This window comes from Podarcis melisellensis (assembly GCF_964234715.1).
Source record: "Podarcis melisellensis genome assembly, chromosome: 4".
In the NCBI taxonomy this organism is placed as follows: Eukaryota; Metazoa; Chordata; class Lepidosauria; order Squamata; family Lacertidae; genus Podarcis; species Podarcis melisellensis.
In genome coordinates this window covers 69,430,869-69,448,122 of record NC_138531.1, presented here as the reverse complement: position 1 = coordinate 69,448,122, position 17,254 = coordinate 69,430,869, and the positions used below count along the sequence as shown (strand labels likewise).

Sequence of the window (17,254 nt, the reverse complement as noted above, 5' to 3'; positions counted from 1 at the left end):
GTTTAATTATAGAAGTGATTCCTTCCAGTTCAATGAAAAATTTGGGGCATACATATGGCACTTAAGGAAGCAATGAATCATTCAATTTGCTTATGTTGTGTTGTGTTTATGATGTTGAATCTTGTGGTGCTACTTGGCTGAGCCAGTGCTAAGCTAGAATAAGCATGTTCAACAGGCAGATGGCGAAGGTCTGTGCCGATGGAGTGATGCTGGCATCACTTTGCAGCCAACAAGATGGCAGTGAAAGCTAGCAATGCCAGGCAGAGCGATACGTCCAGTCAATCCACATACGCACACACCCCAGTCCAATACAAAAGGGCTTTGAATTGTTCTGTCCAACTTGGAATTGGCCTCAGGGGACACTCACTGTCTCATCACCCTTAAAGGCCCAGCAGGTAGTTACATGAGATAGAGCAACATTGTGGAATACACTCCTTCCCCAGTGAGTTAAGAGTGAGGAAAGACATTCACTTTGGATCACTTTTGAATGCAAATCCTATCTAATTTGTGCTTTCTGGGGAAAGAAAAACATGCAAACTGAAACACAGCTGCCCAAAATCCACACTTCCCTGAATCCGTTATGTAATTCAACAACAATAACAACAACAAAATGCATACAAAAATGTATATATTAAGAGAAATATGCACTACTTTGATGATGTTTTCATTTCAAACTGGTGTGGGAATGTGGGGAACTGAATTTAAGATTGGAAAAAGGAGAATTGAAAGGAAGCAAAAATGGACAGATTAGTTCATCTCTAAATGAGATCAATCAAGCTGTATATCTCTCCTTATTTTAGCATGTTTTTAAAGCCTAATTGTTTGCAGGTTCCCCCCCCCCCCCATGCAATGCTATGCCATTTAAGTTAGATCCATCTGGTGCTGTTGTTTGTATTGTCTGATTCTGGGTTTTGAAACAGGGTTTTTCCCCCTATGGCTTTCACTTTGTTTTCTGCTTTTGTAAACTCCTTTAGGTAAAATATTTAGTGGGAAAGGAGGATAAAAACTGAGTGGCTGAATGAATGAATGAATGAATATAAAAGCTGTCAGAAAAAATGCAATCTGTTTTATAGGAGGGAAAGGAAAGTGTTGAGATTAAAATATCAGCATAGGTCTTGTGGGCAGGAGTAGCTTTATGGGGCAGACTGGGAACTAGAAAGAGGAAAAAGCAAGGAGTCAATGGATAAGGGGGTTGAAGGAAAGGTGAAGAAGAAGCAGTGCAGTGAGAAATATAAACTTGAGAGAAGGGTTGGTGAAGGAGAAGGAAGGTTGAGGAAAAGGTCAGAGGAGACAGGAAGATGAAGCAAGAAGGGTACAATGAGAGGGAGGTCTAGAGAGACATTTCACAGCATTTAGGGTCAGAAAGGGGTAGCCAACATGATGCCCTCTAGATATCATTGAGTTACAACTCCCATCAGGCGCATCTTGCCCATAAAGGCAAGTGGTGCAAGGCGCCAGGGCACCAAGTTCCCTAGGGCGCAAGGAAGAGGTAGAGGCTGGATGCGGCACCTTCTGGCATCAGCTCACTGCCCTTGCCCGCCTCCGCCATGCCGTGCCAAAGCAGCGTGTGCCTGGAGTATCCACCTGCTGTGACCACCGCAGCCAGGGAAGAGGCAGAGGCTGGATGCAGTGCCTTCCGGCATCAGCTTGCCGCCCTCACCCACCTCACTGAAGCAGCGCCGCGCCCGGAGCCTCTGCCTCCTCTCTGCCAGAGGAGCTGCCCTCCAGCCGCTGCCCGCCTCCTCCAGCCCCACAAAGCTGCCGGCAGCGCTGTAAAAAGGTTGGCAACTCTGGGAAATGAGGGTAGGGGGTGCCGTAGGGATCTTTGCACCGTGGCGCTGGGTATACTTAAGACGGCCCTGATTCCCATCAGCCCCATCCATCATGTTCAGTAATCAGGGATGACGGGAGATGGACTGCAACAGTATTTTAAGGTCACCACATTGGCCACACCTGATGGTTAGGCAAAACCTCTTAGGATTAGTGATGTGAAGAACTGTGCATTATTGGCAGGAAGAAAATGTACCATTTAAGGGAGGTTTGGAGTACTAAACAGAGTGGACAATGAAACATCTTGTCAGAGCAACTGCACCTTTCAGAAGCAAACTTATCCCAGCTTCTATTATTACATCAACATAATCACCCAGAATCCTAAGAGAAGGATATAGGTATAATAAAAGGCTGCTCACACTGTATCTCCCATTGTGAAGAATGTTCTTTATTAAAAGTTACTCTGGCTTTATTCATTGCTTCCATCAGTCTATTGAGACTCTTCTATTCCATCAGAATCTGGGAGGAAGAAGAAGAAGAAACCTTGCAAAAGGCAGTATATACTTCCAATTATGGGACTTGAAGATTGTATGTTGTTATCAGTAAAATAATGCTGCTGTTTAAGTGCTGGAAAAAATGAAATTTCCCCGCAACAGATGTTGTAGCTAGAGAAAGATGCTCAGTTTCCCACCAGCTACCAATTTTGCATGTACTGAACATTTGGTCTCAGCCCAGTGCTAGACCTCACTGTGCAGGCCGTCTGAATCTGTACTGTGCTCTTTGACGCCTCTCAACCTCTATCAACTGCTTCCATTCCCTCAGGGTCTGCAGTGCTCTTCCTTCCCTCAACTCCTTCTCTTTGCCTTTTGTGGTAAATCAGTTGCTGCAGCTGTCTCTTTGTTGGTTTGAAGAGAAAGAGAAGAGTGCCTTTTGCTCCAAACTCAAGGCCTTCCTGTGAATCCATAAGAAAGGGATTGAAAATAAAACTGCCATTCTCACAAGCCCTTTCTACATACAGTATCTATGGTGCATTCACACTTTGGGCACTATGTACAATTCTGATTGCTACACATTAAAAAGAGCTAGAATACCTTTCCCACTCTTATGTGGAGGTGAATTTGCTACACTCAGGTCAACCCAGGGGATGACTCAAATGTCCCTGGGATAGAGTGTTGGGTGATATGAATGGACAACTGGCCAATACAGACAAGGAGAGAGCAGATATATATTATATCCATCAACTGTTTCACTTTAAGCTTTGAGAGGTGTAAAAAGACAGGACAACATTTTGCTATCATAAGTGATTGTGAAGTCCATCAATGTGGACAACTTAAAAATGGTTTTACACAAATAAGGCTGCCAGTGGCTACTAGCCAGTCTGAAAGATAATATGCCTCTGCATATCAGATGCTAGAGATCATAAGCAAGAGAGTGCCTTTGCCTTCCTCTCCTGGTAGTGGGCTTCGATAGGCATCTGATTGGTCACTGTGAGAACAGAATACTGGACTGCATAGGCTTTGGTCTGATCCAGCAGGGCTTTAAAGTTATTATGAGCCACCAGTAGAGAAGATGTTTGCAGAAAACGGAGAATAAGAACAGCAAAGCTCATGGATCATGTTTTATGTTTCCAGTAACCACAGAGCAGTTTGCCAAGGCTACTAGTGTCTTGCAAAATGAGGATCTAGCCCAAGTTTAGTATTACAGTAAAATAAAATAAGGTAGGAGACTAACCTGTTTCAATATCACATTTACTGCCTTTTATTTCAGGCTTGACCTTCTATGGCTATGTTATCAACTCTCATTAACCAAAGTTAATAATGGAAGCCCTGACACTTTGGGTAATGGCATAATTACAGTTAGAAATAAATGGGGCATATTCAATACAAGCAAAACCTTGCAGTGCTTAAGCACCTTTAACAATAACTGTTGGCCATCCATTCATTAAGACTATTAAAGTATCTGAATCAGAAGAATTCTATATTTAAAAAAGCATTCTGCATATAAAACATGGAATAAAATAAGGTGGATCTTGAGTTATAGTTGAAGTTCTACCACTCTCCAGATATGAAAAATGATAAAGATCAGGATTATTTTTTCATTTAATCATTTCAGAATGATAACATTTGCTTATGTATAGATCGACCTGCGGTTGGAAAAATCATAGAATCTCCCTCAGGCAGAGAGTTTATACAGATGGGTTATTTTTATGTAACTTAGAGTACAGGAAAATATTTATTCTTCACCTGCTAAATTTAATAGGATCCCCACCACCTTAGAATGCAGTAGCAAACTAAGACACTTTTGTAAATTTTGCTTGCTTTGGGATGTCTTTATGTTTTCTTGCAACATTAATGAAGCAACCAGAGTATTCAGGGAGGAGGGGTAAAAAAGAAAGGACCACATTTTTAAAAGAAGTCTAACAATATCCAGTGTAATCAGAAACAGTGTCTTAAGTTATAGCAGAAAACATGCTTCCTCTGCAACTTGCTACAGGCTTCAAGAAGACTGTGCTTTCAAAAAAGTACATGGTTTTTTTGCCACCCCATTTTTCTACAGCCTAATACATGTAAGAATGCTTTTCCAGGCCTTCATCCCCATGTGCTTCTAGAAACTGGGGTGTGTTTTTATGGGGAATTCTCTCTAAATGACATGAAACCTTGGTACCTTAAAGGCCGTTCCTTCCCAGTATTGCAGTTGGTGAGTTTGGAAACATTCCACAAAAAAGTCATGCTGAAGCCCACAATATTGATTCAAAATGGTGCTTTCATCCAAACATTGATGAAGACTGCCACCCTCACTCCAGGAAGCCTTGCACCAAGTTTGGCAATGATACCTTGAGAGGAGGCCAAACCTATGTCAAAAAATTGGTGAAGTCACACCAAAGTCACGTTTCAGTCAGACAACTTCATTCAAAATGGTGCTTGACATCCCAGTGGTGACAAAGTCCACTGTCATACTTCAGGAATCCTCATGCTGAGTTTGGTCACTATATCTCAAGAGGCATCCAAATGGGCAAGCAGACAAACCACTTGCCAAAACATATAATAGACAATTGTCCTCCTGTCCTGATTTTAGCAGATGAATCTTTGGTGGTGTCCTGTCTACTGTCTACTGAGTTGTAAGGTTCAAGGATGTGGACAAGGGGCTTGGTTTGGTTCAGATGACTGCCTATGCTCTTGACCCTTAACCCTCATGGCTGATAAAAACTAGAGTCAGGGATCCATTGCAAGAGGGATGGTTCCTGCCTGCTTAAAGGAGGTCATGATAAGACCATTCCTTAAGAAATCCTCCCTGGATTCAGAAAATCTAAGTAATTATTAACAGGTCACAAATCTCCTCTTCTCAGGCAAGGTAAGACAGCATGGTTGTGGGCCAGTTTCAGACTCTCTTGAATGAATGATTTTCCAGATCCATTTCAATCAGGGTTTAGGCCTGGTTTGGGCACAGAAATTGCCTTGCTCACCCTATTAGAAGAGAGACAGGGGGAATGTGTTAATTCATTGATCTCTAAATGATTTCTAATACTATCAGCCATGGAACTTTTCCAGAACAGTTGTCCAAGCTGGGGGTGGAACCACCCTGCAGTGGTTCTATTCCTACTTGGATGGTCATTTTCAGAGAGTGATGCTTAGGGAATACTGTTTGTTCCCATGGAGCCTTCAGTATGGAGTTCTTCAGGGTTTAATTTTATCGCCTAGGCTGTTCAGCATCTGTATGAAACTACTGAGTGGGGTCATCTGGAGTTTTGGAGTATATGGTCAGCAACCTGCTGATGACACAGCTCTAAGGTACCCAGCTGGCACTGTGGTCTTAAGCACTGAGCCTCTTGGACTGTCTAATTAGAAGGTTGGCAGTTCAAATCTGCACGACAGGGTGAACTCCCATTGCTCTGTCCCAGCTTCTGCCAACCTAGCAGTTCGAAAGCACACCAGTGCAAGTAGATAAATAGGTGGCATTAAGGGAAACAGAGTTTCCATGAGCTCTGGTTTCTGTTATGGTGTTCTGTTGCACCAGAAGCAGTTTAGTTATGCTGGTCACATGACCCAGAAAGCTGTCTGTGGACAAATGCCAGCTCCCTTAGCCTGAAGCAAGATGAGCGCCACATCCCGTAGTCGCCTTTGACTGGACTTAACCATCCAGGGGTCATTTACCTTTTTTACCTTACCTTTACGATGACACAGCTCTCCGCTTCTCCTTTACATCTGCAGGTGTGGTCATGGATGTGCTAGATTGATATCTTACCTCAGCAATGGACTGAAAGCCAATAAAATGAAGTTTAATCCAGGCAATAATGGATTAAATATGACCTGCAAGACCATCTATTCCCTAGAACTGATGGATGGGATATGGTCTGTTCTAGACAGGGTTTCACTCTCTCTGAAGGAGCAGGTATGTGACTTCAGTGAAGCAGAATGCCGGCCATCAGTTTTGGCTGGTGGCCCAGCTGTGCCTCTATCTGGTCCTTTAACAGCCTAACATTTGTTGTCTATGCTCTGGTAATCTCTAGTTTGGATTACTGCAATATATTATATGTGGGGCTGCCTTTATTCAGAAACTACAGGTGGCATTGATGGGAGCAGGAGTCCAAGAACAATTGGGTATCACCTGGTTAGAGAAGTTTCACTGATCATTCTAATCTACAGCTTTCTGTTCCTGAATTATTATTAATATTATTACTTTCACCAGTCCCAATTTATTGTCTCAGAATAAAACAAGAAGCCTTAGTGCATTGGTGTGGTATATGAGGGAATGACTCTTTGTATGTAACTGAAAACTTTTCTGCTGCAGACATTTAGAATTTTGCCCCCCCCCCAACTGACTCTCAACTATTACATTCTGATGGATAGATGTCTCTAAGAGCATAATGTTGCTAGGCAACACTACAAAGAAGCAGCACCAAGCCATGAAGTCACCCACTCAGGAAAAAGGAAAAAAGGAACATTCCAAATGTTTCCAAAGTGAAAACTGGCACTCTCTGATTCTATATTTGTTTTAAATCAATCAAAACTCACTGTTAAGGTATAACAGTAGGCTCTGCCAAAGAACTGGACATTTTCCTATTCGCTAACTTGGAATTTTTCTTCTCTCACACACACTTCATATTTACACAAATTTCACCGCTGATTCCATGCCAGCCCCTGAATAAATTCATTTAAGTAGAAATAGATTTGAAAATCAAAAAACAAAAACAAACGTAGAACATTTCATATTTGCTGTTCAACTTGGATAGCGAGAGATACACACAGCAAACAAGCACAGACATGCTTTTTCATACATTTGTGCCAAGATGATGGGTTGTATTCAACTAGTTTTTCTCAGAGCAGACCCACTGAAATTAATGGATCTAAATTAGTTATGGCCATTGATTTCAACCAGTTTACTCTGAGTAAAAGTTAGATGAATACATAAAGTATTGTTAGGCGTTTTGCTGTCTTCATTAGCATGAATGGGTCTGTCGCTATGATTTCACCTTGCAGACTAACTAACTCAGGTGTGGGAATCTTTTCACAGGCCAAAGACCAATTTCCAGAAATCACATGCCAGTAGTGGACATGACCAGAGGCCAAGGTGGACGTGGAAAGGCAAAAGTGGGCAGAGTAATGGCTATGCCTCTTACCTTTGTTCAGTAAGCTACATTCCATCTATGCAAAGGTCAGAGGTTTCTACAAAAGCACACACAACTTCTCAACCAGGAAAGCAAGTGGCATTATCCTAGTTCAAGGATACATTGCATCTAGGCAAAAACAGTGTAGAGTAGAGTCAGTGGAAGGTGTGCCCTGGGGGTTGGATGTGGCTTGAGGAAAGTCCCATGGGTCAAAAGGGTTGGCATAGAGGGCTGCAACTGGCCCCTGGGCTTGAGGTTCTCCACCCCTCAGCTAATTGGTAATAGAGGATTTGTCAAAAGGAATTTGAATATGTCTTAATGACCGGGGGAATTTTCCTAAATGACCACTCAGAACTAGAGAGGTCTGTATTTGAATACTCAAAGAGGCAAAGGCCAAAGGCCAAACTGCTTGATGTTAAGGGTGTGTGTTTTAAAATATAAATGCATTCTCCAATATTCCTCAGATGAAAATAGGGACATTTCTCACTTCCTGCAACTGACCCTAACCCCCCCCCCCATTTTTTGGTCAACCCGCCCCCCAACAAATCAGTTCATATCAGAAGGAAGACAAGTGCCACCATCACTAACAGGACGCAGTACACACTCCCTCCACTGTCCTGAGAAAACCCTTTAATCCTTATTTTATTTTATATATTAGTTATTTTATTCTTTTGTAGGTTTAAAGAAGAAACACAAATACCAATAAATAATTTTTAGAAAGGGGCAAGATTAGATGCAAATCCTCTCCAAGCTCAGCAATGACGGCACTGATGGGGGAAATAGGGACATCCCAGGATCAAATCAGAAGCCAGGATGGCTTTCGTAATTCCAAGAGTGTCCCTGAAAAATTGGGAAATTGCTCTAAAATCTTTCTCCGTCTTTGTGACCAGGACACCCATCAGAATTTGCGGATGGGACAAAGAAATAGCAATAAAGGTGCCTGTTTGAATTTAGAGACAGAAGGAGAAACAGCTGAGACCCTTTAGCTGGAATTAATGAGACTAGAACCAGTCTTGGCAGCTATGGGTATCCATACTTTTGCTCTCTGGGAAACAAAAGTAGGGTTAGAGGCTTTTATGTCCTATTGCTTGCCAGGAAAGTGTCTGAACTTGCCATGTCAACAGGACAAAAGAGGCCTCCATTTGCACACTGCAACCACAAAACAGGAAGGTTGACTCAAAAATACAAGGGCTAAAGCCTTGTCATGCCACAAGGCAATAAATGCCAGAGCACTCAACTGCAAGTACAGCCGCAGACATTTGCAGGCACCCACAGAATCAGCCTGCCAGAAATGCTAATATTAGAGAACATTTTATAGCCAGTTGTTTAAGACTAGAGTGACCTGTAAAAAGCAAAGAAGGGAAAGGGTGACACTAAAAGGCTGAACACACTTTTAATGTTGTGCATTGTGCTGTCTTGAATATTCTGTTGAGTTATCCTTGAGTATTTTATCAACATTATTCAGACACTCAATGTACAAAAACAAAAACATATGATGCTCCCATCATGGCTAATAGACGATTTCAAGTGTGCCATGCTTTTCTGAAGAATATATTGACTATTTATAATCTGCATGATGGGGTGAGGTTGGGGGAAATCAAGCACACACTTTGAACTACTCAACAGAAAACTTTGGTGAACAAGACTGCACGAATCTAGCAGTGTTTCAGCAGGCTAGGAAGTCATCCTCTTTCTACTTGCTATGCTTTCTTCTCCCTGTAATATCATTAGCAGAAGACTCAAACAGTTTCAGTTGGTAGCAGGTACATAACAACAACGAAGAAGAAGAAGATGATGATGAAGAAGAAGAAGATCTGAACCAGGCTTCTGATCCATAAATGGGGCAGCACACCCTGAATACGTTCCAACTTAACCCATGTGCAAATATTCCATGAACTAATTCATTTACAGATCTGTGAACTTCAAAGGCCAATTGTGGTCACCCATCTACTTCAGTCTTTCCCTACTTGGTGCATTCCAGATGTTTGGGAAAGCAATTCCCATAAGCCCCAGCCACCATGGCCAATGGACAAGGGTGATGGGAGTTGTTGTCCAAAACATCTGGAGGGCACCAGGTTGGCATCAGAGGGGTACCTTGGAGGGATTTGGGACTTTTCATGGGCAAAGCAGGATCTGTGTAAGGCAGCATGGGTCAAAGTGCCAGCACCTGAAGTGCTTTGTGGTGCCTCTGCAACCCAGTTATAAAATGATAAAACCCTGCAGAGACAAGCACCTGCTAATAGTGAAAGTAATGTTACTAGGCTTACCACACAGTATTGGAAATAGCACCGGGATGGAGTGGTGGTGGAAGACTGGAAGCTGCCTCATACTGAGTCAAGAACATGGATCCATCTAGCTCAATATTATCAACGTTGCCTGACAGAGGCTCTCCATAGTTTCAAACAAAGGCTGTTCACAGCTCTACCTGGAGATGCTAAGGATTGAACCCATGACCTTCTGCATGCAATGCAGATGTGCAAAGAGGAGAGAGCTCTGTTGTGACTGATAGGTCAAGCCTGTAATCTGAAGGAATGATTTAAGGCTCAAAATCCTGTACACACTTACCTGGAAGCAAGTTCCACTGAAAGGTTTACTCCTGAATAAACATGCACAATACACACGTGTGTGTGTGTGTGTGTGTATAAAACAAATTAGTTAGACCTGTGGTTCCCAAAGTGGAGCACACGCCCCACAGGGGGGCAATTTGAGAATCCCAGTAGTGATGCTAGACGGGGGGGGGGGGCAATTCGAGAATCCTAGTAGTGATGTATGGAAGTGAGAGCTGGACCATAAAGAAGGCTGATCGCCGAAGAATTGACACTTTTGAATTATGGTGCTGGAAGAGACTCTTGAGAGTCCCATGGACTGCAAGAAGATCAAACCTATCCATTCTGAAGGAAATCAGCCCTGAGTGCTCACTGGAAGGAAAAGACCCTGATGTTGGGAAAGATTGAGGGCACAAGGAGAAGGGGACGAGAGAGGATGAGATGGTTGGACAGTGTTCTCGAAGCTACAAACATGAGTCTGACCAAACTGCGGGGGCAGTGGACGACAGGAGTGCCTGGAGTGCTCTGGTCCATGGGGTCACGAAGAGTCGGACACGACTAAATGACTAAACAACAAATTCGAGAATGAGTTATTAACAGTTCTAGGTTTCCTTCACGTAAATAGTTCACTTTTTGAATAATAAGAACTATATGTCACGGGGGTGGGGATCAGGATTTTAGAGATGCTTAGGTGGGGCATGGTCAAAAAAAGGTTGGGATCCACTGAGTTAAACGTCCTTGTTTTCCTGTCACTGTAAAATATTTCTTTATCCTTGTTGTTTATAACAACATCTTGAGAGACCAATATTGAAGCCCATTTCTTTAAAGATGGACTTTCACTCAGGGGAAAACTTGAAGAAACAGAGTTTGTACATCATGCAAAAAAAAAAAAGCAATTTACTTTGCAAGCAATTTTCTGTGTTTCCCTTGCTATTACTGCAGTGGCAGTATTTGGGGATAAGCGCTTTCTGCTGTAACATCTGCTTTAGATGATTCTCGAAGAGAAGTTATGCTGCTTTGCATGTCCTTATCACTGGCAGTAAAGAAAACTGATAACGCAAATTTAGTACTGTTGGTCAAACCCTCTACTTCTCCTGCAGAAAACTAATTGCAAATGTTGAAGAAAAGTACTTGGAAAATCAGATGCTGCCCAAACGCCTTGGTCTCAGCAGAATTTCAGAGGAAGGGGTTCAAATCTCTTGTAGAGCAGTCTTAACCTGGTGCCCTCCAGATGTTTTAGACAGCAACCTCATCATCGGTTGCCATGCTGGGCAGGAGCTGTAGCCCAGCAACATTTCAAGGGCAGAAGGAAGAGGTTCTCCTTCCATTCACCTGTGTGCCGAATTAGGTATAAGGATCTAGATATGGGAGCATTGGGGTGGGGAGAGAATTATCTTCACACCTCAGAACACGCTGACACAAAAAATGTTAGATGGGAATTCCCACTGAAGAAGACATTTCCAGATTTGCCTGGGCCCCTTGGAACTGCCACCTCATACACCTTTCTGCAGAAACATTTGTGTTGAGACAGCCTTGCACACCTTTCGTGTTCATGGTCGAGGTGGAATAGCAAATTATGTCCCCCCTTCAAGGGCATAGTCATAGAACCCAAGGCTACCCCAGCTATTTTGACAGAAAATCCCACAAATGCTTCCTTAGGAGGTAAAAAAACAACAACCAATGAAAATAAATTAAAGAACTAACAACTTGCTGCCCTTTCATAATACTTCAGACTTAGACAGCTGCATCACTCTCCCTAATAGTATGGTTCATTTCTTCACTCTTTGAAAGCATGGCCTGTTGGAAGGACAATGTGGGAGGTGTTTCCCCTCACCCCAACTCCCACCAAACACTATTCATCATACTCAACAAGAAAAGAGTGTCAATTTTAAGCATAATGGATTTAATCCAGGTTCTCTTGCAATCAATGACAAAAACGTGCATTGATTCCCTCAGTCACAGGTAGTCTGGCCTCAAGGCCACAAAGTCTGACAGACGCAAATTGACAGGCTACATCTCATTCACCTCAAAGGCAATGGGGAAAAGAAATAATCAGAAAGGGGCTCTGGAGTGGGGGTGGAAGACCAGCTGCATTTTTTTCCTAAGGAGGATTTTATTTTTTTATTTAAAAATGAGGTCCTCTATTTCTAGCTGAAGTGTTTATTCTGAAGTTTTAAATAAGAATTAGGGGGGGGGGTTGGCTGCAAAGCAGCATAAAAATAATATTTAATCTAATTTATTTAACCTAACTATTCCTTCCTTCCTCTTCCTCTTCTGTTTAGTTTCACGTTGCTGTTTTTGTTCCTCGTGACTGCTATGGCTCCCTTCACATCATGCCTTTATTTTACAGAAATAATTCTTCTGTGCTCTGCCTGTTCATGATAACTGCCCTCTATGTAAGATCGTCAAACACAAAAAGTCTGCTTCACATTCTGGAATCCTAGCTCAAATCCAAATAGAAAGCAACAGGTTCTTCAGTCAGTTGCATTCCATGCTCAGAGAGTCCCTTCCATGGGGCTCCATTTACATGTTACAGCAGTGGCACAGGAAGTGCTTCATCATTGTGCTGTGGTAAGTAATTTTAAAGGTCCTCATATAGGCATGATAACAGAGGTCTTTGCCATATCTGTGCTCCCCACACTCTCCCCAACTCTGTTCCAAAGGGTTGAGGGAACCCCCAGAACTCATTTAGAGGGTGCATGGCAGGGGGAGGGAGGAAGTTCCATTGCACAAGCAGAAATATTTGCACTGACAGAACATTCACGTTGCTCTCTGAAATATACTCAAAGTCGAGAGTGGACTTCATGATCTTTATTCAGCTCATAGTGGTGAGGAGGAATTGAAGTTCCCCCAGAATGTCTGCATTATATACATTATTTACACAATGGGCCCCACGTGATTGGCTAATTCCGGGATTCACCTGTAGGCCAATCAGGTTGCGGATTCACTTCCACCTGGAGCTGGATTGGGTGGCTCCTGTGGACCAACCAGACTGCTGCATTCTGAAACCTATTGTTCTAGGACCAATCAGACTGCTGCCTTTTGGATCCTATTCAACTCAGTACATAACACTCTCTGTTGGATGCAACCCTTAGACGTTGCCAAACATGGGGCACCCTTCCCAAATAATGAGGGTGACATTATGACTTTCTAATGCAAAAGAGTATTAGTCATTTTCATGAGCAGGAGGCAAAAGCCAACCTCTCACATTCCACAAGGCAGGTGTTTGAATGATTTCAAAGATGATTGTGCATTTGAGACAGAGACCAGTGCTTTGCACAAGCAGGTTTCTTACTCCATTGCCTCATATAAAGATGCTGTTTTAAACAACAACCAGGAAGGTCACTGAGACTTGCCTGCCAGCCATATGTTAAGTGGGGGCAAACCATTTAAATGCATTATCTACCTACTCCTTTGAAGAGAGAATGCTTCGTTGATTTTGAACTCTAACAGGAATGTTCCCTTTTAACATTTTAAAATAATGAATCTTCATTGTTTTCCTTAATATTTAAACACGATGAATAATTGAAGGGAATATTTCTCTTATTTTGTTTTATTGAGGGTTACATACAGTCAAAGCCTGCAGAGGTTTGGGAATTGTAGCAGGAAAAACAAGGCCCAGCAGTGAAATATTCAAGGCTATGTGAGGAAGTTATGCTGTAGCTAAAGCAAATGTTTTGATACGGTTGACTCAGCTGAAGGCAGCCTAAGATTGATAGGGTGGTGACTCCCTTTTTGCTCTAATGGCATACCCTGCAAGTGTCCCAGAAAAAACATTTCCCGTGAGAGCACAGTGGTACCTCCCAGTCAGCAATATGACCCACCTGCCAGGAAGCTAGCATAGTGGCTCCATGCAGTGATCTGCTTCTTCCTTCTGTGTATTCAGTTTTCCCTGACTGCAGTCATCTACACTGGTCTATGGTCATCCTTGGATGACCTAAGCTAGAAAAGTTGTCTCTCCCCCCCCCCTTTGGGTTTTCATTGTAATTTTGTCTCCACTGACATTAAGGAGATGGGGGTGCCTTGACAGCTTATTAGGCTACATGAGGAAGTAAAAAAAAAAAGTTCCTCTTTTTTAAAAAGAAGTACAATCAATGAGCTTAATTCTAACTTTAGCTAGCCTGAGAAATCAAGTACAACAGCAGGCATTCCAACATAGTTCTACAAATCTATTATGTAAATCTCTCTGCCTTAGAACATCGCCTTTGGTTATAGCAGTGCTGAAACAATGTCCCTTCAGAGACCCACCTTGGCTTGTAAAAATAAATAGTTCTTCATTTTTTCATTTTTTCTGGAATGACTTTGTTGTGTGGTATGCTTTTCAATAACAAACCAAATAGGCAGCTTGTGTTTTGTGGTCCTTACATTTCAAGCACAATTTTAGTGTTTTTCTTCTTGAATGAAAACGTGTTCAGCTTTTTTATCACCCAGGGATGTAATTGCTCACATGTAAACCTATATGCATCTTCTTAATAATTGTACACATCTCTATTCCATTTTATTTACTGGGTTATATAATGTCAGGATTTTATCTAAAGTTTTCTTCTTCTTCTTCTCTTCAGCTATACCAGAAGCCATTTTCTCCTTAGCAGAAATTAGATTCCTTCTGGAAAAAAAATATCTTTCACATCTTTGGAATGAACATGTTTTTGAGAATTGGTACCCTGCGGGTAAGATTTAATTCACCCCTCCCTAACTTTTAATCTACTTTGCACTAAAGTCACAGAATGAAAATCATCTCTTCAGATTTAGCTAAGCACAATCCCACATGGAAAACTATAATAGAAAAATATTCTTTATATTTCCATGTGTGAAGAATACAAATTAAACTTTCCAGAAATGAAGTATGTATTCTTTAAATACATGGGGTACTCACACTTAATTGTATACCGCTTAATTGTATTCTTTTGACCCCTGGCACCATAAATACACTCTATATTTCTGTGAGTGTGAACCAAGAATATTTACAATACAATGGGAAATCATTACAGTCTGAAGGTTTCAGAACGTAAGTGGAGTCTGTCCCCAGGGATAGCTCTCCATAATTAGGCATGACATAGATAATCATGATTAATTATGTTTCTGGATAGTCATCAGCCTCTGATAAATTATTGTTGTTTGTGATAATACTAAGGAAAAGAAAGCAGGATGACTTTTAAAAGGCCATGAGGAATGGACAGAACAATCCTATGCTCAATTTTCACTTGGGGAGATGGAGAGCTGCTGCTGCTATGATGGTGGAACAGCATCCTTACTTGTGACTTTCAGGTTCCTCTTGAAGACATTCTTACACAGACAGGCCTAGGCAGTTGCTTAAAATTTTAATTATCCTTCTGTGTTGCTTTTGAATGTCTTTTATGCTGCTGTACACCACCCTAGTGTTTTCGAAAAGGTGGTCTATAAATACTTGTATAAATAAATAAAACAAACAAATTATGCCCCCATACATGGAGGCAAAAAATGAATTAATTACAATAGGCACATCATCCTAAAGCACACACTGACATCAGACAAACACAAAACACACAGGAAATATACAAGATGGTCCATCAGCCCCAGCAACACAGCCAGCAATGACTCCAGTATTGCTCATCCCAAGGTATCCCAAGATTTGAATCATCATATGTTCCACTCAAGCTCTGCTTTAGAGCACAAAGTAAATGTGAAGGCCAGAGGCCTGCTGAAAGCATACAAAGTTCTTCCTGGAACAAGGATTCAAAACTCTCTCCTCAAGGGAAATATCCTTTTTTCCAAGCAGTGAAAGAGGTTAGGATAGACAATAGGGTCTATCCTACTGATAGGATATCACAACATCACAAAAGTTGCTGAGGGTTGTTTTTAAGAAGACCCCAAAATTCTTGAGCTTCCCCCCCCAAAAAAAAATGCCAAAAAATTGCAGTTTTTTGATTGACTTGCCTAAGATCCAGGACAGAGCGCCGCCTTTCGGATGTCAATCCCACCTCACCCTGGATGTGAATCCTACCTTTGAAATCTCAGTACTGTCTGGGAAAATAGTAATAGTAATAATAATAATAATAATAATAATAATAATAATAATAATAATAATAATAAATTTTATTCATATCCCGCCCTCCCCAGCCGAAGCCGGGCTCAGGGCGGCTAACAACAATAAAACAGTGCAACATTATAAAAACATTATAAAAATTAATTAAAATCAAAATTGATGGCAACCATAAACTAAAGTTTTGTAAAGATTGCCAAAGGAGGGAGTCAGGCTGCACCTTGACCAAAGGCCTGGTGGAACAGCTCTGTCTTGCAGGCCCTGTGGAAAGATGTCAAGTCCTGCAGGGCCCTAGTCTCTTGTGACAGAGCGTTCCACCAGGTTGGAGCCGCAGCAAAAAAAAACCTGGCTCTAGTTGAGGCCAGCCTAAACTCTCTGTGGCCTGGGACCTTCAAGATGTTTTTATTTGAAGACCATAAGTTCCTCGGTGGGGCATACTAGGAGAGGCGGTCCCCTAGGTACGAGGGTCCTAGGCCGTATAGGACTCAAGGTTAAAACCAGCGAGTTACAATAATCCAGTCTGGAGGTGACCGTCGCATGGATCGCAGTGGCTAGGTCAAGGCGAGAGAGGTAAGGAGCCAACTGCTTAGCTTGGTGGAGATGAAAAAATGCCGCCTTTGTTATAGCTGCAATCTGTGCCTCCATGGAGACCGTCGCATGGATCGCAGTGGCTAGGTCAAGGCGAGAGAGGTAAGGAGCCAACTGCTTAGCTTGGTGGAGATGAAAAAATGCCGCCTTTGTTATAGCTGCAATCTGTGCCTCCATGGAGAGGGAGGTATCGAAGATTACACCCAAACTCTTAACGGACGGTGCTGGCACTAATTGCACCCCCGCAAGAGATGGGAGTTGCCCCCTCAATCCCATATCGTCCCATCCCAGGCAGAGGACCTCTGTCTTCGAAGGATTTAACTTCAACCGGCTCCCACGTAACCATCCAGCCACAGCTTCCAAACATCTGATCAGTGTGCCTGGGGCCGAGTCAGGATGGCCATCCATCAACAGATAGAGTTGGGTGTCATCAGCATACTGATGGCAGCCCAGCCCAAATCTCCAGACAAGCTGGGCAAGGGGGCACATAAAGATGTTAAAAAGCATTGGGGAGAGTATCGCACCCTAGGGCACTCCACACACCAAGGAGTGGCGGGATGACAATTCCCTCCCAAGCGCCACCCTCTGTCCCCGACCAGAGAAACGAGCGCAGCCATTGAAGGACTGTGCCCTGGATCCCCACGTCGGCAAGGCGGTGGTCCAGGAGTTTGTGATCGACCATGTCGAAGGCTGCTGACAGGTCTAGAAGAATCAGCAGCCCCG

At 42.5% G+C, this 17,254-nt stretch overlaps 1 long non-coding RNA gene across 2 annotated transcripts in view; it reads left to right on the top strand.

The window, feature by feature from the left end:
- The first annotated feature begins 12,418 nt into the window (after positions 1-12,418).
- The window catches only part of LOC309368493, a 74,088-nt gene continuing 69,252 nt past the window's right edge, over positions 12,419-17,254 (top strand). For both annotated transcript variants that reach the window (XR_014167784.1, XR_014167785.1), the window contains exons 1-2: positions 12,419-12,492; positions 14,484-14,591. This is a non-coding gene — a long non-coding RNA (uncharacterized lncRNA). The remainder of the gene's footprint in view (positions 12,493-14,483; positions 14,592-17,254) is intronic.